The 22,638-nt window shown below is 44.2% G+C and overlaps 1 long non-coding RNA gene across 1 annotated transcript in view; it reads left to right on the forward strand.

The window, feature by feature from the left end:
- LOC105489027 (uncharacterized) overlaps positions 1-22,638 on the forward strand; it is a 58,876-nt gene that overhangs the window by 30,471 nt on the left and 5,767 nt on the right. Inside the window, exon 7 of the long non-coding RNA XR_011623457.1 lies at positions 7,919-8,037. This is a non-coding gene — a long non-coding RNA (uncharacterized lncRNA). The remainder of the gene's footprint in view (positions 1-7,918; positions 8,038-22,638) is intronic.

Consider the following 22,638-nt stretch of genomic DNA (forward strand, 5'->3'; position numbering starts at 1 on the left):
AAAATACATAAGTAAAACAAATGAAGAAAGGAAGAAGTGTTAAAGGGAGAACACAGAATTATTATTCCAAGCTCATGTGTCTTATAGACAGTATCATCACGCCCTTTCACTCATTCCGCAGCCATTTATGAAGTCCCTATCATGCCGAGGGACTGTGCTGTGCTATGGATGAAGCATGTGTGAGTGAGACTTGGAGGCCCCAGGGTCTCTCAGGGAGCTGGACTGTGTATTGCAGGTGGATGGTGAGACATGAAAGTCGGAAGCCCAGAACTGGTCCCAAGGGGCTCAGAGGAGGCAAGATTCCTCTCTGCTGGGATGGTGCAAGCAGGTGTTGGAGAGGAGGAAGCCTGAGAACCAGGACCTGAAAAACAGCAGGTGGAATTTAGTCCTGCCCACCAAGGGGAGGGCGTCCTAGGTGGGAAGGATATTGAGGGCAGAGGCATAGAATGAGAAAGTGCAGACTCAATGAAGGGAGAAAGTCTGCACCAAAGGAAGCCTGATATGGAATGGGAGAAAATTGTGTTGGAACGCAGTTCAGAGCCCAGGCGCAGAGTTTCTTGACTTCCTTCATTTTTAGGTCTCTGGGAAGTCATTGGAAGCCTTTGGCTTGTGGGCAGATGGCTGGGGCAGGGGTGCGGGGAGTGCTGTGTGGCTGCAAGTGACGCTTTGGGGTGAGGGTGACAGCAAAAGCCTTTCTCCTGATGCTTATTAAAAATGAGGAACTGTCACCTGTGTAATTATTGGTGAGCCCAGGTACCATTAGCCTGTTGCACACTGCAGCGGCAGCTGCTGGTGAGAAGGCTATGGGTGAGAAGGACTTCATGCAAGTCAAGGGCTTTGCTGGGTCGCTCTGCAGAAGGATGAACGATGGCTCCTTCTGACCCTGTGGGCAGCCTCATGGTGGGGACTTTCTCTGAAGCTGCTGGCCCCAGCTCATGTTTTGCTCCTTTACTCTTTGGAAGTGGAACAGCCCTCTTTGATGGCGCACTCACCCATAAGCTCGAGGGAACTGCCTGGCCGCGGGCAAACTTCCAACCCGCACAGACAGTGGCCGCTCTGAATGGCAGCTTTGCCTCTCCACCACGCTGGCCTTCCACGCTGGGGATTCTGGAGGCTCCGTGAAGCGATTTTGAGCAAACATGGAAAAATACAATCCCAGATCATCATTACCCAATTATCTATGTTCCTGAGTATTGTTTTTCTAAGATGAACGATTCCATAGCTACAATAAGGAATTACCTAGAAATTGGCCAGGCGTGGTGGCTTATGCCTGTAATCCCAGCACTTTGGGAGGCTGAGGTGGATGGATCACTTGAGGTCAAGAGTTCGAGACCAGCCTGGTCAACATGGTGAAACCCCGTCTCCACTAAAAATACAAAAAAAAAAAAAAAATCTGGGAGTTGTGGTACACACCTGTAATCCCAGCTACTCGGGAGGCTGAGGCAGGAGAATTGCTTGAACCCCGGAAGTGGAGGTTACAGTGAGCTGAGATGGCACCACTGCACTCCAGCCTGGGTGACAGAGTGAGCCTCTGTCTCAAAAAAAAAAAAAAAAAAAAAAGAATTACCTAGAAATTGAATATTTGTATACCTTAGTGCCAGTTCAGCGTGTCCTCATCCTATACTCATTTTGAGGAAGGGTAGGCAGCACCTGTATTTACAACCTTGGTCCAAATATGGCACAGCCTGGGTTCCTGGTCAATGGCACCAGCTGAGCTCCTAGTTGGCAGCCATGTATAAGTACAAAGTATTGTTACATTATCTAGAATTCATCATAGAAATTCCCAGAAGTCTGGTGGCATCTGGACAGCATATATGCATGTAGAAAAAAAGATATAGCTCATCTTCTTCTGCTAATGCTTCAGCAATATTTAGAACTGATCTTTTATGAGTCCACTCCTCTTTATCCTCTAATATCACCCCCCCAACCTCCACCCCCACATTCTGAAATTATCCTGTTCACTGTTTGCTGTCTCCTCTCATGGGAACACTTGCCTCCAGTGAGCAAGGACCCTGCCTGCCTGGTTCATGGCTATGCTCTTGCCTGGAACAGTGGGGAGCCTGCCTTTTCCTTCCTTCCATTTGTGGGTCAGGCTCTCTGCATGTTCCTCCTTGGGGTCTGACCTTGCAGACATGAACACTCTTCATCAGCCCCCTTGGCCTTCTTCTTACATTAAGTATTACGTAAGGTAGAAGTTAGAAGAAGGACCTGTTTTAACAGGCACTCGTTAAAATTTGTATTTCTAGGCAAAAGCACTTGCCTTTTCACTGACCACCACTGACACTGGTTTGTGTTATAGTTACAAAGAATTCTCAGTCTTTAAAGGAGGATTAACTGATTTATACTGAAGCATGTTTCATCTTGTTTTCTAAATGTAATGTACTTCTTAAAGACACAGGAACTGGAAGGCAAGTAGCTGAGGGCATCAGTCTTTAGCCAAAGGCCCACAGGATCACACTGGAGCTGAACATATTGGGTTCACCACACAGTGCAGTGCTGGAGGACACACACCATGGGGAAACTTGGAGAGTCTCAGTAAGAGGGTAGGAAAGGACTTAGAGAATTTGCACTTGTGTTTTGGGGAGGACTTGAGGAAGGCGAGCTTTGCTCTGCCTTGGATGCTGTCAGGAAGTGGTGAATTCTGTGATTGAGTATCTTGGTCATTCTTATCCAGAAAGAAAAAAAAAGGAAGCGGTTAGAGCCCTGCTGGGTAAAGAAGCCGCAGCCACTCATATTGGCCAGGACAGAGAGACGCTGGTCATTTTGATTTCAGGAATGCTCTTATTTTTGGCCATGTTCAGATGTGAATGAAAGACTTTCCCTGAGGCCTGAAAGCTGGGGGTGGTGGGTGAATAACTCCTCCATTCTCAGGGCCAGTCCCAAGGTGCAAGACCACTTGCGCCAGCAGCGTGTGTCAGCAAGATAGCAGAAGCAGGAAGAGAGCTGGCCGGAAGACACGTACCCCCTGAAGACCAAGAGAGAGGCCATCTGGGTACCGAGTAGCAGTTACATCAGACTGAGACACGTCCTGTTTACAGGAGACTATAAAGCCCCTGCCCCGTCCTCATTTGGTGCTGACGCCATTTTAGGCCTCAGCCCATCTGCACCAGGCACTCATTAAAACAGCGTGTTGCTCCACACTGCCTTGTGGTGTTTGTTGGCGCGCTCTTGGGGTTCGAACCGATACAAGAGCCTTGCAGTGATTATGGGTGGTCTTGTCTTCGTCTTCCTCCATCCTGAGTGGGGTTGGTGCTTGTTGCCTGGTGGTGATGTTATGTCAGATTATGTCCCACAGAACATCAGCGCTTAGCTGTGAGTGCCAGGCCAGCTCCTGCTGCCAAGAGCTTTTCTCCGATTCAGCAACGTATCACAGAGCGCTGTAGGGAGACCTCAGCCTGGTGTACCATAGAAGGCAGGGAGATGATATGTGAATCACAAAGTGAAGAGACAAGTTTTGAACACCTTGGTCCTAAGGTGTAGATTTGGTTTCTAATACATAACATTTTTTTATGGAGGTAACATTTAGATTTAACACTCTAACTGGTACTACTAATACAGTAGCATAAGTTTTCTCTAATTTTGCATAAATAAACAGGTTTAAGGTTACTTAAATGTTGACAAGAGCCTCACCTTAAGTTCTGTGTTCCTCCCAACCCCATTAACATCTTTGTGGTGCAAGTGAGGAATTTTCTCTTCTGGGATCTAAATATTGCAGACGCTACTATGTTGCAGCAAGTCCTCAGGCTGAAGGACGGCTCCACAAACGTGTTGGAGATGGGACATAGTTGCATGCACTTAAGGAAAATTGCTTTCTGTTAAAACTTGCTAGAGAAGTGAGACCATTACTGTTTAAACACACAGACTTTGAAGTCAGGCCAATCTGGGTTTGAATCATCCCAGGCCTCCCATTTCCTTGTTGTGTGACCTTGGGCAAGTTATCCAATCACTCTAAGTCTTAGCTGTTACAAATATAAGATGGGGATAGACATTTCTATTCATAATTTTGTTGAGAGAAATAAACCCACTGTGACAATGGGAAACACTGCGTGTTGTATGTGGCATACTTATTGATTGTTACCAGGTAATCATCAGCCATCACCTGAAGTCCAGGAGCAATCAAAGGGAGATCACAATGAGCTTCTTCCTGAGAGTCATTCTTAGGTAAAGGGGTGGTGCTGGTTGTTATGAAATGATTATTTCATTGGATTCAGGAAATCTGAGTTACAGCTCTGACTTGGTAATGAATCAGCTGTATAACTTTGAATAAGTCTCTTCATCTTTTTGAGCTGCAATTTGCTTATTTATAAAATGAAAATAATGATGGCAGCCCCTTTGCACCACCAGAGTTATCGTGACACTGAAATGAGAGCAAGCAACAATGATCAAGGTTTTACGGCTGTACCATGTGCAAAGCCATGTTGCAAAGGTACGCAGCATTAAAAAATGTAAGATGCTATCAAAGAAACTTGAGTTTATCATAAATTCACTCCTCAAAAGTGGCCTTTAAAATGCTTATCTATATGGAACATTCTTTTTGTTTCCTTCTTTTGGGCAATATGACATACAAAAGTACACATTTTTACACATTTTTATCTACATGTAACCGTCACCAAGATTTAAAGTAAATATTTCCATGGAAGACATTAAATTGTCTTTGCAGATGACACGATTTTATACATAGAAAGCCCTAATGATTTCAGCAAAAAAAACCCCAAAAAACAAAAAACAAAAAAACTGTTAGAAATGATAAATTTCGAAAAGTTGCAGAATACAATATCAACCTGTGAGAATCAGTAGCATTTCTATATGTTAACAACAAGCTATCTGGAAAAGAAATTAGGAAACAATCTCATTTACAATGGCATAAAAATACTTAGAAATCAATTTAACCAAAGAGAAAAAATCTGTTCATTGAAAACTATATCATGTTTTACATTGATAAAATAAATTGAAGAAGATGGAAATAAATGGAAAGCTATGCTGTGTTCATGAACTGGAAAAATCAATACTGTTGAAATGCTTATATTACCCCAAATGATCTACAGATTCAATGCAATTCCTATCCAAATTCCAATGACATTTTTTTCACAGAAATAGAAAAAATGATTCTAAAACTCACATGGAACCACAAAAGATCTGAAACTGTAAAACTACTAGAAGAAAACATAGGGGGAAGTCTTCCCAACATTGGTCTTTGCAAACAATTTTTGCATTATGAACCAAAAGCACAGGCAACAAAAGCAAAAAATGGGATTGTATGAAACTAGAAATCTTCTGCACAACAAAATAAACAATTTAATACAGTGAAAAGACAACCTGTGGAACCTGCAAGCCATATATTTGATAAAGAGTTAATACAGAAAATATATAAGAAACTCAAACAACTCAATAGTAAGAAAACAACTCAATTTTAAAATGGGCAAAGGACCTGAATAGACATTTCTCCAAAGAAAACATATAGAGGCAATAGTTGTTTTTTTTTGTTTGTTTTTTTGTTTTTTGTTTTTTTTTTGAGATGGAGTCTCGCTGTGTTGCCCAGGCTGGAGCACAGTGGTGTGATCTCGGCTCACTGCAAACTCTGCCTCCCAGGTTCATGCCATTCTCCTGCCTCAGCCTCCTGAGTAGCTGGGACTACAGGCGACCGCCACCACGCCCAGCTAATTTTTTGTATTTTTAGTGAAGACGGGGTTTCACTGTGTTAGCCAGGATGGTCTCGATCTCCTGACCTCGTGATCCACCCGCCTCGGCCTCCCAAAGTGCTGGGAATACAGGTGTGAGCCACCGCGCCCGGCCAGAGGCAATAATTTTAAGGAAAAATGTTCAGCATCACTAGTTATCAGGGAAATGCAAATCAAAACCACAATGAGATATCGCTTCACACTTCCCAGAATGGCTATAATCAAAAAGACTCTTTTAATAACAAGTGGCAGCAAAGATGTGGAGAACAGAAAACACTTGTACACTGTTGGTAAATTAGTGCAGTCATTATGGAAAACAGTATGGAGGTTCCTCAAAAAATTAAAAATAGAACAGGTATATGATCCAGTAATTTCTCTTCTACATCTAGATACAAAGGAAAGGAAATCACTATGTGGAAGAGATATTTGCACTCTCATGTTCATTGCAGCATTATTTGCAATAGCCCATGTATGCAATCAGCAGACAAATGGGTAAAGAAAATGTCATACGTATATATAGATGCACATATCTAATGAATATTATTCACCCTTAAAAAAAGTAAGTAATCCTGTCATTTGCAGTGACATGCATGAGCCAGGAGAACATTATGCTAAGTGAAATAAGCCTAGCACCGAAAGACAAATACTGCATAATCTCACTTATATGTAGAATCTAAAATAGTTGAACTCATGAAAACAGAGAGGTTATCAGGGTCTGTAGAAAGAGGATATGGAGAGATACTGGTCAAAGCTTCAGTCAGACAGGAGGAATAAGTTCTGGAGATCTACTGTATAGCATGGTGACTGTAGTTAAAAATAGTGTATTATATGCCAGAAAATTGCTAAAAGTAGATCTTAAATGTTCTCTCCATAAAAAAAAGATAAGTCAGTGAGGTTATGGTTGTGTCAATCAGCTTGATTTAATTACTTTATTGCATATACATATTGCAAAGCATCATGTTGTTCACCAGAATATATATAACTTTTATTTGTTCAGTAAACCTTAATAAAGCTGAAAAAAGAAAAATCAATGTTTCCAGCACCCAGAAGGCTCCTTCCTGACCCATCATAGCTAATAGCCTTCCCCTTCAGAGGTAACCGCTACTCTGCCTTCTCCCACCGTTGATTTGTTTTTGCCTGTTCTTTTTGTTTTTGTTTTGTTTTTTGAGGTGGAGTTTTGCCCTCGTTGCCCAGGCTGGAGTGCAATGGTGCAATCTCAGCTTACTACAACCTCTGCCTCCCGGGTTCAAGGGATTCTCCTGCCTTAGCCTCCCGAGTAGCTGGAATTAAACAGGCATGTGCCACCATGCCTGGCTAATTTTTTATTTTTAGTAGAGACGGGGTTTCTGCATGTTAGTCAGGCTGGTCTTGAACTCCTGACCTCAGGAGATCCGCCCGTTTCGGCCTCCCAAAGTGCTAGGATTACAGGCGGGAGCCACTGCGCTTGGCCTGCCTGTTCTTTAACTCCATAAAAATAGCATCATGCAGTGTGTTCTCATTCGTGTTCAGCTTCTTTTGTTCTCATAATAACTATGAGAGTCATCTGGTTGTGTGTATCAGTGGTTTGTTCTTTTGTAAAATGGCAAGGGGTATTCCTTTGTGTGACTATATCACAGTTCTACTACCTGTCCTAGCCATTCCACTGTAAATGCACATTTGGGCTATTTCTGTTTTTCAGCTGCTAAAAATAAAGTGGCTATGAACTTTCCTTTCTTTAAAAATTTATCTTTATAAAACTTCAGATGTGTTTCGTAGAAAACATGACTTTGACACATAATGAGAAACATCAAACATTTAAATTAAAACCTCCAAACTTAAGGGATAATGTTAATTTCAAATGACATTATTCTTAAAAGTAAATGATATTATAAAGTGCAGTCTTAGGCATTATTTTTACCTATGGGACACAAACACAATAGTCCACAGCAGGATGTTTTTTTCATACTGCAGTTTGGGGATCATTAGTGTATTCTAAGTAAAATAATAATAATTAGGAAATAGAAAATAAGAGAAAAAGTCAAACTCCTTGGACTTAGTAAAGGTAGATATTATTTATTTTATTTTATTTTGAGACTGAGTCTTGCTCTGTCACCCAGGCTGGAGTGCAGTGGCGCGATCTTGGCTCACTGCAAACTCCGCCTCCTGGGTTCACGCCATTCTTCTGCCTCAGCCTCCCAAGTAGCTGGGACTACAGGTGCCCACCACCACACCCGGCTCATTTTTCTTTTGTATTTTTTTAGTAGAGACGGGGTTTCACCGTGTTAGCCGGGATGGTCTCGACCTCCTGACCTCGTGATCTGCCCGCCTTGGCCTCCCAAAGTGCTGGGATTACAGGCATGAGCCACCGCGCCCGGCCAAGGTAGGTATTATTTCTTATGACTTCTGTTTCACTGATGCAAGCATATGTTTTTCAGTTGCAACTATAAAGGGAAGATTGTCCCAAATCTATAGTGTGACATAAATGTATAATCACTTTCTGGAAAGAAATGATCATTCCTGAGAAAACACTGAAGCAATTTTCTGATATACTTTAATGGGATTAAGACTTACTCAAAAAACCAGTTATTATCTGCAACTAGCTGACTCAGTTGAGTGTCAGTGAAGAAATTTAGTGACCTTTGTTTAACCAAACGTTTATTTATTTTTTTAGTAGTCTAACAATAAATGTCTTCTTTTTCTATAAAATGTCCCCAATACAGGTAAATCTTTGAATTGGCCTACCAGAGACTTTTCCTTTGTAGCCTCCCCATGGAGGCTGAAATAACAGATAGAAGAGGCTGAGAGGATCCAAAGTGGTGAATAAGGCCGGGCGCTGTGGCTCACATCTGTAATCCCAGCCCTTTGGGAGGCCAAGAAAGGCAAATCACCTGAGGCCAGGAATTCGAGATTAGCTTGGCCAACATGGCAAAACTCTGTCTTTACTAAAAATACAAAAATTAGCCAGGTGTGGTGGTGCATGCCTGTCATCCCAGCTACTCAGAAGGCTGAGACTTGCCTGAACCTGGGAAGCAGAGGTTTGCAGTGAGCCAAGATCATTCCACGGCACTCCAACTTGGGCGACAGAACGAGACTCTGTCTCAAAAAACAAACAAACAAACAAACAAAAAATCCAAAGTGGCAGATAAGAGATGTCCAGTCCAAGCCAGGCATGGTGACTCACACTTGTAATCCCAGCACTTTGGGAGGCCAAGGCAGGCGGATCACGAGGTCAGGAGATGGAGACTATCCTGGCTAACACAGTGAAACCCTGTCTCTACTAAAAATACAAAAAAATTAGCTGGGCATGGTGGTGGGCACCTGTAGTCTAAGCTACTTGGGAGGCTGAGGCAAGAGAATGGCGTGAACCCGGGAGGCAGAGCTTGTAGTGAGCCGAGATTGCGCCACTGCACTCCAGCCTGAGCAACAGAGCGAGACTCCATGTAAAAAAAAAAAAAAGAGAGAGATGTCCAATCCAGATGGTGACACAGTTATTCCTTGGGACAATATTTTGGCCAGAAAGAGTGAGAATGAGAAATTTTAGACATCTGCTTCAGTCTTGGTTTTTGTTTTTCTTAGTAGTGATAGTTTAAGTGATAGTGTGATGGTGTAATAGAGTGATAATGTAAGATGTCTGCTTGTTTTTTTTTTTTTTTTTTTGAGATGGAGTTTCGCTCTGATGCCCAGGCTGGAGTGCAGTGGCACAATCTCGGCTCACTACAAGCTCTGCCTCCCGGGTTCACGCCATTCTCCTGCCTCAGCCTCCCGAGTAGCTGGGACTACAGGCGCCCACCACCACGCCCAGCTAATTTTTTTGTATTTTTAGTAGAGATGGGGTTTCACCATGTTAGCCAGTGTAGTCTCGATCTCCTGACCTCGTGATCTGCCCGCCTTGGCCTCCCAAAGTGCTGGGATTACAGGTGTGAGCCACCATGCCTGGCCGAGATGTCTTAATATATTTGCTTGAACTGGAAAAAAAGAATACAAGTTTTCAGTCATGTGAAGAGTTCCCAACAGGGCTCACTTTTGAATGCCAAGAATGGATTATTGCAAGGCACAAATATCCCCCACCCAGCCCAAGAGAGCCAATCCATGCCTGGCTTTAAACACTATCTGTAGGATTCCCAGCTCTAAATTTCCACTCAGCCTCACTCCACTTACTTTATCTTTAAGAATCTTCTAAGAGGAATTTCCAATAGAACCTGTCCAAGACAGAAATCAACAGTCTTTCCCTCTTGCCTTCTCAGTATTATGAATGGAACCCACAGGGTCAGAACACTAGGAGGGAGCCATTCCTGCCTCCTCTCTTCTCTCCTTCATGCCCCTCCCCACATCCAGCTAGCTGTGGAATCCCATCAATTCTACCTCCTTGCTATCTTTGTCCGTTACTATGTTCTGGTCCCTGTGGTGTTTAGTTCTAGGCCCTTGTCTCCTCTTGCCTGGATTGAGCCACAAATGGCCTTTCAGCTGGTCTCCCTGCCTCCAGTCCTGTCCTCCACCAATCCCTGGGAAGACTTCCCTGACTGCCCAGTGACAAGGGATGATGTGAGGAGTCACATGATCTAGTGATTCTCAACCAACAAGATAAAGATGTCATTTAGGTGGACGTAAAGTTTTTTATAACAATTACCAGAATTGGCTTTTGTTTGTTCTCCAAGTTCATCAGTGAATGTGATGTGATTTCTGTTCCTCCTTCCTGTACATGGTTTATCCACTTACATCCCTCTAGTAGGTGGGTTCTTGGACATTCAGCGCTGTTCTTGATCCCCCCTAAACAAGCATTTATGACATGCTGCCGTTGTTACTGTATAGAGTTGACCCTTGGCTAGGGGTGCCAACCCACTGCATAGTTGATAATGTGCACATAACTGTTGACTCCTCAAAAACTTAACTAATATTAGTCTATTGACCAGAAGCCTTGACGATAAGATAAAGTGGATTAATGCATATTTTGTATATGTGTTATATTCTGTAGTTCTACAATAAAGTAAGCTAGAGAAAAAATGTTATTAAAAATCATAAGGAGGAGAAAATGTATTTAGTCTTCATTAAGTGGAATCGGATCATCATAAAGGTCTTCTTCATTGTCTTCATGTTAAGTATGCTGAGAAGGAGGAAGAGAAGGGATTGGTCTCGTTGACTCAGGGGTGGCAGAGGAGAGAAAAGGCTGTGTATAAGTGGACCAGTGCAGTTCAATCCCATGTTTTTCAAAAGTCGATTATGTATGTATTTGCTGGTGGCTGGGGTTGACATTGGATCTACAACACAGGATACCTCCACAAATACTATAGGAAGGTGCACGCCAAGAAGACAGGTTCATTCAGCAGGGCCTCCCTGGACCTTAGCCTGGCCTTGATTTCCTGTCTCCCTTGCTGTTTAAGGAGCAGGTGGAGGTTGGGGGAGATGATTTTGACCACACTCCCTGAGGAGGGGAGGGAAAATTTAATTGAGTGATGGGTGGAAAGTAGCGTGTGAAGGCTTGAAAGCTACTGACCTAGACTAGTCTTGTATTTTATAACATGTTAAATTATTCCCTAATGTAGTAATAAGGATTTCCCATGGGGCAGCCATGTCCCACCTCATGAGAAGCATTGTGGAAGATGTAAAATGTGTAAGGTAGATTCCCCTTAAAGTGAGAGGGTGGGGATATATATGAATCACGAATACAAGGTTAAATAACTGATTGCTTAATTGTATAGTGCAGATAGATAGGTGGCTAGAGAAGCTTTTGCCGGCCAGGTGCAGTGGCTCATGCCTGTAATCCCAGCACTTTAGGAGGCTGAGGCAGGTAGACTGCTTGTGCCCAGGAGTTCGAGACCTGCTGAGGCAACATGGCAAGACCCCCATCTCCACAAAAAATAAAAATTAGCCTGGCGTGGTAGCATACACCTGTGGTCCCAGCTATTTGGGAGTCTGGGTGACAGAGTGAGAACCTGTCTCGAAAAAAGATAAAAAAGGAAGAAGATCCTACAGCATCCTTGAGAGGCCATTGTGGAAAACCATCTAAGGGGGAGGCCAGGCTCATATTCTATTTTGGAACTGCAGCTCACAGTGTGTCCTATTGTCTGCTTTTCAAAAAGTACTATGGTGAGAAAACATTTTACTAGATCGAAGTTTCACTGAAAGTTCTTCAGGCACATTTTCTTATAATTCTACTTACTGGCTATTTTTTTTTTTCTGGATGCTAAAACACATTGATTGAAGAGAGGAAAACTCAGACATATCTGTTTGCTTTTTGCTTACTTTGTATGATTGAATTTTAAATTGTTCTTCCAATTTTTGGCAGCATATGCAGATTGAGCCATGGCAAAACATAGAATTCTAATTAGTGAATCCTGTAAACAAAATCATGGACATGCTGCCTGTTGTCAGCGTTTACTGTATGACACTGAGATTAATTTTATTTTAATAGGATCAACCTGGTAGCCTCAATGTCCTTAACGAATGCCAGGTTAAATCCATTACTTATTTCATGGCTGTGAGTTTCATTCTTTGTTAACACATTTGCATATTTCAGATGTCAGACTTTTCTTTCTGTCTACAAAGAAAATTTTCCTTTTATTTCATGTTTAGGAAATTTAATTTGTTGGTTCTGTCAAAAACTAAACAGAAATCACACTTATAATCATTGCTCCTTAGTTTGGGTGGACTCATTTTACTTAGGGTAAAACTTTGCAATATCTAACAAATGGAATGTATTCTTTTCTTTATATTTATTTATTACCACTATTTTTAATAGTGGCAGGGTCTCCTTATGTTGCCTAGGCTGGTCTTGAACTCCTGGGCTGAAGCAATCCTCCTGTCTCAGCCTCCCAAATTTCTGGAATTTCAGGCATGAGCCACCGCACCTGGCTGGATTTATTCTTAAGGCAAGTGTTAGATGATTTCTTTGGTTAGGTCAAACTCAACACACCCTTTAGGGGCTGAATTGTGTCCCTTCCCCCACTCCCCACATGTGTATGTTGGAGCCCTAACCTTTAATACCTTAGAATGTGACTGTATTGGAGAAAGGATCTTTAAAGAGATGGTTAAATTAAAATGAGGCCATTGGGGTGGGGCCTGACCCAGTCTGACTGGCGTCTTTTAAGAACAGGAAACTTGGACACACAGAGACGCCAGGGATGTGCCCTTGCGAAGAGGGAAGACCACGTGAGGACACAGTGAGGAGGTGGCCATCTGCAAAGCAAGGAGAGGCCTCAGAGGAAATCAAACCTGCCCATATGTGGCTCCTGAACTTCCAGTCTCCAGAACTGTCAGAAAATTAATTGCTGGCCTGGTGCGATGGCTCACGCCTGTATTCCTAGTACTTTGGGAGGCTGAGGCAGGTGGATCACAAGGTCAAGAGATCGAGACCATCCTGGCCAACATGGTGAAACCCCATCTCTACTAAAAATACAAACATTAGCTGGGTGTGGTGGCATATGCCTGTAGTCCCAGCTACTCAGGAGGCTGAGGCAGGAGAATCACTTGAATCCGGGAGGCGGAGGTTGTAGTGAGCCAAGATAGCACCACTGCACTCCAGCCTGGAGACACAGCGAGACTGTCTCAAAATAAATAAATAAATAAATAAATAAATAAATAAATAAATAAAATAAAAATAAAAATAATTAACTGCTGTTGTTTAAGCCACCCAGTTTGTAGTATTTTGCTATGGCAGCGCTAGCCGACTAATACATCTAGAACCAAATGTTATTTCCTGCCCAACACATTCATTCTGTGGCAGAGGCACTTACTGATCACTGAATAGCCACATGATTCCCTCTGAAAGCCCTGCCTTCCTGCTGGTTAGGTGCGGCCATGCACTGATTTTCATAATTAGTCCTTGCCATTCTATTTTTGCAACATTCCACAGACCCGTCCCTACTTTCCATTCACAGAACTGTCATGGTTATCTCCCTAAACAAATGATGACAACGATGATGATGACAAGGATGGAATAGTGTCCCAGGCACTGTCCAGTGCTTTCTATGATGAAGTCATTTAATCTCATAATCTTATGAAGTAGGTACTATTATCATTCCCTTTTTCAAATGAAGACATTGGGGCATGGAAGTTTAAGTAACTTACTCAAGTTCACACAACCGCTAAGTGTGCAGAGCTGGAATGTGAACTCTGGCAATGTGGTTTTCATTGTTTTACAATAAATTCATACTTTAACAAACCCTCATGTACTAATTCCAGTATACCCTCTCAGCCTCTTCTCCCATCAAGAACAACCCTCTACCTCTGTCCACTTCTAACCCTTCACTCTAGTTAGAGTCTGGATTGTGTCTTCAAATGAAGCCGACATTTGCCTACCTCTGTCTCATTGCTAAGATCTTCCATTAGAATTGCTCTGCTTCCCATCCCCTGTCTTCCTTCCTTAGCCCTATCCATCCACATTCTGTGCATCCTGCAATGCCTCACTCAGTTGCCAACTCTTCTGGGAAGCCCTCCTTGGGGTCATCTTCATTCAGCTCTCCCATAATCCCTTGCCTGTGCTTCCCTGTGGGCACTCAGGCTCCTTTTATTTGTGCATCTGTCTAGCTCTTGCCCCGAGGGCTAAGCACCCTGAGCACTGGGACCATGCTTCTTTGTGTGTAGATTTCCTCTGCAAGTATAACCAGCACAGTGCATTGCACATAATCATTGTGCTACAAATACTGTTTGCATTTAATTGAAAGTTTCCTTGAATGCCTTGCTACTTTAGGGAAGATAATGTTATCTCCTCTTACATGGGCCCCAGTCACACTAAATGAAAGCGACTTTGTTAATATCAGAACTTTTTTTAACTCGTCCCTGTATCTGCTCTCACTTCTCTGAGTTTGATGCTACCACTCTTTATCTGTCATGTTAGCAAATTGCTCCTTTAGTCTTTATATTAGAACTGAGTTTCACTGAATTTCAATTATTTCTTAGTCTTGATCTATTAATTAAGAGCAGTCTTTTCATCCTGGTGGTGTTTTCAAACATGTGGTAATGTACGTTCCAGTGAGTCAAAAGAAAAGGATGGAGTTCCTGCCTCCTTTTATTCCTGCAAATCTCACCTTCGAGCATTCCATGGAGCTTTGGTTGCAGAAATGGGCAGAAAACAGAAAGAAAAGTGGCGTTCAGTCACTTCTGCTAAAGTACATATGGTTCAAATGCAGGAAGAAGGATTTGAAACTTTAACAAAATTGGATGTTCTGAAAATATCAGTTGATCATTTTCCCCAAGAACACGTATGTGTTAATTGTGATCTTAGGTAGCATTCATTTTCCCTGGATTGGCAACCCTCCTCCAGGATGGCCTCCAGCAATCCTCACCTCCTGGTCTTGTGCCTTTGTGTCATCCCCTCCCACACTAAATAGGGGAACCAGTCCTGGGTCAACAACAGAAGTGACAGAGTTGCTCAAGTTCACACAACTGCTAAATGTGCAGAGCTGGAATGTGAACTCTGGCAATGTGGTTTTCATTGTTTTAGAATAAATTCATACTTTAACAAACCCTCATGTTCTAATTCCAGTGTACCCTCCCAGCCTCTTCTCAGTCTATGGCTGGATTATAAAAGGCCTTGTGGCTTCTGCTTGCTCTACTGATCACTTGCTCTGGGGGAAGGCAGCCTCCAGGTCGTGAGGCTCTGAAGCAACCCTATGGCAAGGTCCGTGTGGCAGGGGATTGATGCCCACAGCCAGCACCTGCTTGCCCGCCATGCCAGTGAAGTCTCCTGAAGCTGGCTCTCAAGCACCAGTCAAGCCTTCAGATATTGAAGCCATTACAGATTTTTTTTTGTTTTTAAAGAAACGAGTTCTCACTGTGTTAGGCCAGACTGGTCTTGAACTCCTGGCCTCAAGCCATCCTCCCACCTTGGCCCCCAAAAGTGCTGTTACTGCAAGCGTGAGCCGCCAGACTTGGCCTGTAGCTGACATTTTGATGGTAATTCACGAAAGACCCAAAGCTGGATCAGCCCAGTCAAGCTGCTCCCAAATTCCTGATCTATAGAATCTGTACAAGATAACAAATGTTTATATCTATTTTAAGCCACTATGTTTTGGGGTAATTTACTGTGTAGCAATAAGTAACTAATATACATGGCACAAAAAGTTTGATTTTATTGGTTCTTTGCAAATCCATTGTTTTGTGGTTTCAGTTCTACATTTTTGGCAGTTATAGAGTGTGACTGTGTATGGTAGAAATAACAATCGTTGGTTTAAAGTGAGATCACCATGGTTTGATCAGATGCTCAGCAGAGAGCTGCCTTGGTTTCCTGCTTCGGGTGCACCTGGACCCTTGGAACTGCCCTGAGACACGCTTCCCTTCCCTACTCCACCCCCAGCCTCCTTTCTTCCCCCTTTCAGCAACTCTCCAGGACAGAGCACCCGTCGCACAGATGCACTCCATCTACCATGAAGACTCAGAGGCACCCACCCATCTCCAGGTCAGCACGGACCTCCATGCCTTTTACAGCCACCACCTCCCTCAGTGGGGAGGCTGAGACTTTGAAGTGCCTTGTGAAATATTTGCTTCATCAATACTAGAAGTAGAAACAACGTGCTGAGAAATGGGTGCAAAATCACTGAAACTGGTGCAAAACCAGAGCCTCAAGATACCAGAACCTTGACACTAAAAGGCTGAAGCCGTGAAGTCTCCATTGCATTGGGGAAGGGGTGAGAATGGGAGTCAGTCATTCCTGTAATCACACAACTAGCTCCGGAAATATGGCCCTACATGAGGGACCTCTCCTTGATGCTCAATGTCTGAATGTGCTGGTGAAACCACCAAAGCTAACTTGCCTGAGATAGAGCCACAGAGGCTGACGTAGCAGAGTGTTTCTGACAAGTACAGTGGAGACAGGCCTGGCTAGAGCAAAGTCACGGGCTGCTTCCCTCTGCCTTGGAAAAGGGAGCCTTGCCCACATCTGTCTGTTTCAGAAGGTGCATCTGCCACCTGGGAAAGTCCGCCTCCCCTGGCTGAGGGCTGAGACATTGACTTTTCCCCTCCCCTCCCGCCCCTCCTCCCCTCCCCTCCCACCCCTCCTCCCCTCCCCTCCCACCCCTCCTCCCCTCCCCTCCCACCCCTCCTCCCCTCTACACCTTTACCCACTGGCACAATTAAGCATAATTAGTACAATTAATCTTTACAGTTCTAAACAGTGTATTCAGAGCTACCTTAGTTAATTAGCAGAAATTCTGCGTTGCTTTGCTGGCAGGGAGGATGAAACACACCATGTAAAAGGCTGTAAGGATTCATTCATTTACTCTAGAAGATGTTTCTAAAAATCAGAACAAATATATGAAGTGTATACAGTAGTCCCCCTTATCTGTGGGGGATACCCTCCAAGACCCCCAGTGGATGCCTGAGACTGCAGATAATACTGGGCCCTATATATACTGTGTTTTTCCCTAAACTGTACACTTACAGCTATGCACAGTATGGGATTCACAACCACAACTAATAATAAAATAGAACAATGATAATATGCTGTAATAAAAGTTATGTGGGCCAGGCGCGGTGGCTCATGCCTGTAATCCCAGCACTTTGGGAGGCCGAGGTGGGTGGATCATGAGGTCAGGAGACTGAGACCATCCTGGCTAACACGGTGAAACCCCGCCTCTACTAAAAATACAAAAACAAAATTAGCCGGGCGTGGTGGCGGACGCCTGTAGTCCCACCTACTCGGGAAGCTGAGGTTGGAGAATGGGGTGAACCTGGGAGGCAGACCTTGCAGTGAGACGAGATTGCGCCACTGCACTCCAGCCTGGAGGAAAAAAAAAAGTTATGTGAATGCGGCCTCTTTCTTTCTCTCAAAGCCGTCTATCATAGGTCATGTTTTTGGATTGTAGCTGACCGTGGGTAACTAAAAGCATGGAAAGTGAAACTTTGAAACAGGGGAACTACTGCACATCTCTCCTGTAAAGCTGAAGAACACAAGTCATCTCAAATGGAAATCATTTGCTATGAAGATATACAATTTAGAGAGGATGAAAGTGAAAAATCTACATGGTTGATGGATGCAGCGTTCAAAACCACACTGGGTTATTTAGACAAGAAGATACACTTCATCTACTTTGATTGAATCTGCAAGGTACTGCAGCTGCCAAATTTTCACCTGGCTCCTTGTTGCACAAATAGAGTTTTCGAAAGATAATGTCAATAATTCCAGTTATAAGGACATGTCCAACACTTGTCACTGTCCACCCGAAGTCTCCTAGGGTTACTCTACTGATGCTCACTTTATGTGAACAGGTTAAATGTGGCTAGGTGTCCATTGCCAATGGCCTCAGGTGGTCTGAAGAAATCCTGGTCACTTCTCTGAATCCTAGGGGCTAAGGGACACAAGAGGATGCCAGTCCTTTGAGCCTCCTTGGAAGCTCAGGTCCTCTCTGAGGGTCACAGTCAACACCGGGCCTGCCTGGGCCTGGACTTCTCTGGCCTAACATCCTATCCACAAAATCAGGCTAGAGTTCAGCCCCTGGGCCGGGCAGGGTCAGCTGTGTGTTTCCCCAGCTCCTGTCTTGCTTCCCTGACACCCCAGGGCTGGCCCGCTCAGACTGGCCCCGGGTAACAGCACAGTTCTGGGAAGGAATGGTGCCAACTGCCTTCCCCATTCATGGTGTCAATCAGGGGCTTTACAAAGTTGTCCCTCACCCCCACCCCCTACCTCAACAAGAACTATTATGTTATTGAAAGTGCTGAGGGCATTTCCTGGGAACATGGAATTCATCAAACAGAAACTTACAATGAGAGGAATGAACAAATTCTACAAGTGTTTGCTCCTCTCAGGCTCCCAGGAGGCCAATCCCACAAACTCCTTTGGGAGGCGAACCCCATGGGACTGCCAGGGCAGGAAACCGCTTTGTGCTTCTTCTCTTGAGGATACTGGGGGCGGCCCCCCAAGGCGGCTCTGAGTCACAACCAGGAGCCACCGGGAGCATCTGGGGGGAGTGCTGTTGTTCTCCAGGGGCCCCAAAGGCCATAACGTGATGAGTTCTCCACTGAGACCTGGATGTCAAGGGGAAGCCTTGGGTGGAACTGCGAATGGGTGGCCTTGTCTTTACTGGTCTCTTTTTATTGAGGCCTCTCTCCCAGCACATCCTTTCTAGGGTCTCTGGTCTACTGTTCTCACCACCCTTGTTCCACCAACCACCCCCTTCTCACCACTGGCCCCCAACTATCCAGGACACCTGGCTGCATCAGGGGCCAGCTTTCCTCCACCCCGTCAAGACCCTCCACGCTCCGCCTTCTCACCTCCTCCAGGTGTCATCTGCTGAGACCCTCCCTACCCACGTGGCAATCAGAGGGACCGCCACACCCCCAAGACCTCTGCCACTCTTGAGGGACACACATCCTAACAGTGGCTCCATGCACCCATGAAACCCAGTAGGGCCTATAGGGGAGGAAGCTCAGCCTCATGGCAGGGGTAGGAGTTCAGGATGCGCCACCCCAAAATATGTTGCTATTCACTGACAATTAATTATTTTACGCTAAAAACACTGGAAAAAAGCAGGTGCAGGGCCAGGCATGGTAGCTCACGCCTGTCATCCCAGCACTTTGGGAGGCCGAGGCGAGCGGATCATGAGGTCAGGAGGTCAAGACCATCCTGGCTAACATGGTGAAACCCCTTCTCTACTAAAAATACAAAAAAATTAGCTGGGCATGATGGCGGGTGCCTGTAGTCCCAGCTACTCAGGAGACTGAGGCAGGAGAATGACGTGAACCCTGGAGGCAGAGGTTGCAGTCAGCTGAGATCGTGCCACTGCACTCCAGCCTGGGTGACAGAGTGAGACTCCGTCTCAAAAAATAAAAAATAAAAAAAGCATGTGTGGGAAGAGCACGCTGATCTTTTTTGTTTGTTTGTTTGTTTTCAGAAGCAGGAGATAAAATACCCATATAAAATGTGACCATTGGCCGGGTGTGGTGGCTCACACTTGTAATCCCAGCACTTTGGGAGGCCAAGGCAGGTGGATCACCTGAGGTCAGGAGTTCAAGCCCAGCCTGGCCAACATGGTGAAACCCCATCTCTACTAAAAATACAAAAATTTAGCCAGGCATGGCGGCAGGTGCCTGTAATCCCAGCAACTCTGGAGGCTGAGGCAGGAGAATTGCTTGAATCTGGGAGGCAGAAGTTGCAGTGAGCTGAGATCGCACCACTGCACTCCAGGCTGGGTGACAAGAGTGAAACTCCATCTCAAAAAAAAAAAAAAAAAGTGACCATCTTGTACTAGCAAAAAGAAACATTCTTTTCATCAGAGAACGGAAGTTGAGGCTGAGAGAAATCTGTACAAACAGACCTTGTTAAAATAACCCTTACTGTCCTTTAGTCTCCCATACATTTCAGTTACTTTTCTGCAGTTGCTATTCTTTGTCCAATGTAATATATAAGCACGTAGGCCTAGTTGCTTTGGGTCTTCATCTTTCTTGTGAGGGCTCCCACGTACGCACAAATCAAATTTGTGTGCTTTCCTCCGGCTAATCTGTCTTATGTCAGTCCCAGCTGGAAGCCCTCAGAGGGTAAAGGGCCATTTCCCTCCCCTACACGTGGATGTCCTTGTGGGCAGGCTGCGGGGAATGACACCTGGAGACGGCATAGGTGCTGTGGAGGGTAAACTGCAGCTCACGACTCTATAGGACTCACACCCATCCATTGTTTTGCTTGCACAGTCTCTTTTAAAAATTGTATTTAGTTGTCAACATTTTAAAATTTTTTCACATAAAAATCTGAATTCTCATGGAAACCTGGAAAGCCGGCAGCGTGGGATCTGAATAGTTCTTGGTGGAAGTGAAGAATGTGCCTGTGTTTAACATGCGCATGCGTCTGCTTCACTCCCTGCCTGGGGCCTTGTGGCCCAGCCTGGGGAAGGCAGTGCTGGCATAGACAAGGGGCTGCCAGGCAACTGGGGCCTGGTGCAAGTTTAGAGGACTCCAGAGTCTAGATTCTCTGCTCGGAACCTGTGTGCCTGGAATCAAAAGAAAGTGACAAACCGCACCTGAGTAAATATAGTTTCACAATGAAGCGCATGCCAACACTTCTACCAACTAAGAGGCTGTATCACTCAGGAAGCTCTTCAGGGAGCAAGGGACAGTCAGTGCAGGGAGCGGGAGGGTGGAGCTCAGGGCCGGCCTCTGGGGCCTGTGTGGAATGGTCTGCTGATGCTGTCTTGAACTCACTGATCCTTTCCCAACGAGGGTCATTTTGCCCTGTGTACCCTCCCCAAATTATGTAGCCAGTTCTGGCAGAGCTTCACCAAAGCAGAATCTCCTGTGTCACCAAGGAGACACTGTTGAGTTTGGATACTTTAAAGAGACTTAAATTGTTGGTGGAGGCTCTGGGGTTCTGAGCAGAGTGATTTCATGTAATACTGTCAGTGAAGTTGGGGAACCATTCAGTGAATGAGAGAGCTCCTAGGAGAAAGTGGGAAAAACTGGACACATCCATTGTTAAGTGATCAGAATGTTACTGTTCTCACACGGAGTGAAGTGAATCTCTTCTGTGATTTAAGTATTTTTTGCAAACTGTTGGATGGGCGGGCCAGAGCCAGCTGGGACCACAGGTGGAAGAGTGCTGGTGTGAGCGCTGGGAGGCCCTCAGATTTCAGTGAATGCTTTGGAAACCTCTGGGGAGAAGTCTACTCCCTGTTGCTACTTTTCTTCTAAATGAATACAATGTAAATATCTGGCTAGGGCAGCAGCAACTCAACTACATGCTTTGAGAACTGAGTCAAAAAAGTGTAATATCTCTGCAAGTATGTTCTATTGGAGTCTTTGGCTAAATGTGTGGTCTTTATAAAATTAAGATAATTTTTAATTGACAAAAATTGCAAGTATCTATGGTCTACAACATGATGTTTTGAAATTTGTATACATTGTGAAGGGCTACATCAAGCTAATTAACATATCCATTACCTCATATACTTTTTTTTTTTTTGGTGGTTTAGACACTCTCAGAGATTTTCAAGAATACATTACATCGTTACTGTTACTAACTATAGTCATGGTGATTATGTAATAGGTCTCTTGAACTGACTCTTCCTGCCATATTGAAATTTTGTATCCTTTGAGTAACATCTCCCCAGACCTTCCCCCTGTGCAACCCTGGTAACCACCATTCTATTCTTCTATTCTCCATTTCTCAGTTCAACTTTTTTTTTTTTTCTTTTGAGACAGAGTCTTGCTCTGTCATACAGGCTGGATGATCTCGGCTCACTGCAACCTCCACCTCTGGGGGTCAAGCAATTCTCCTGCCTCAGCCTCCTGAGTAGCTGGGATTACAGGCGTCCGCCACCATGCCCAGCTAACTTTTTGTATTTTTAATAGAGACAGGGTTTTGCCATGTTGGCCAGGCTAGTCTCAGACTCCTGGTTACAAGTGATCTGCCTGCCTCAGCCTCCCAAAGTGCTGGGATTAGAGGTATGAGCCACTGCGCCTAGCCTGAGTTCGACTTTTTTAGATTCCACGTATAAATGAGATCATGAACTAATTTTCTTTCTGTGCCTGACTTACTCCACTTAGCATAATGTCCTCCAGGTTAATCCATGTTGACACAAATGACAGGATTTGCTTCCTTTCTAAGGCTGAATAGTGTTCCATTGTGTATAAGTCACATTTCTTTATCCATTCATCTTAGGTGTGGGAGTGTAGATATTTCTTCAATATACCGATTTCATTTCCTTGGATGTATACCTGGAAGAGGATCATATGGTAGTTCTGTTTATAGTTTTTTGAAGAACCTCCATACTGCCTTCCATCATGGCTGTACTAATTAACATTCCTTTTCTTCCACATCCCTTGCCAACTCTTGTTACATTTTGTCTTTTTAGTGAGAGCCATGCTAGCAGGTGTGGGGTGTCATCTCATGTGGTTTTGATTTGCATTGCCCTGATGAGTAGTGATGTTGAACATCTTTTCATGTATCTATTGGTTCTTCGTATGTCTTCTTTTGAGAAAAGTCTAAGTCCTTTGCTAATTTTTAAAATTTTAACTGTTTATTTTTATGGGTACACAGTAGGTATATTTATGGGGTACATGA

The sequence above is a fragment of the Macaca nemestrina genome, chromosome 5 (genome assembly GCF_043159975.1).
Source record: "Macaca nemestrina isolate mMacNem1 chromosome 5, mMacNem.hap1, whole genome shotgun sequence".
In the NCBI taxonomy this organism is placed as follows: Eukaryota; Metazoa; Chordata; class Mammalia; order Primates; family Cercopithecidae; genus Macaca; species Macaca nemestrina.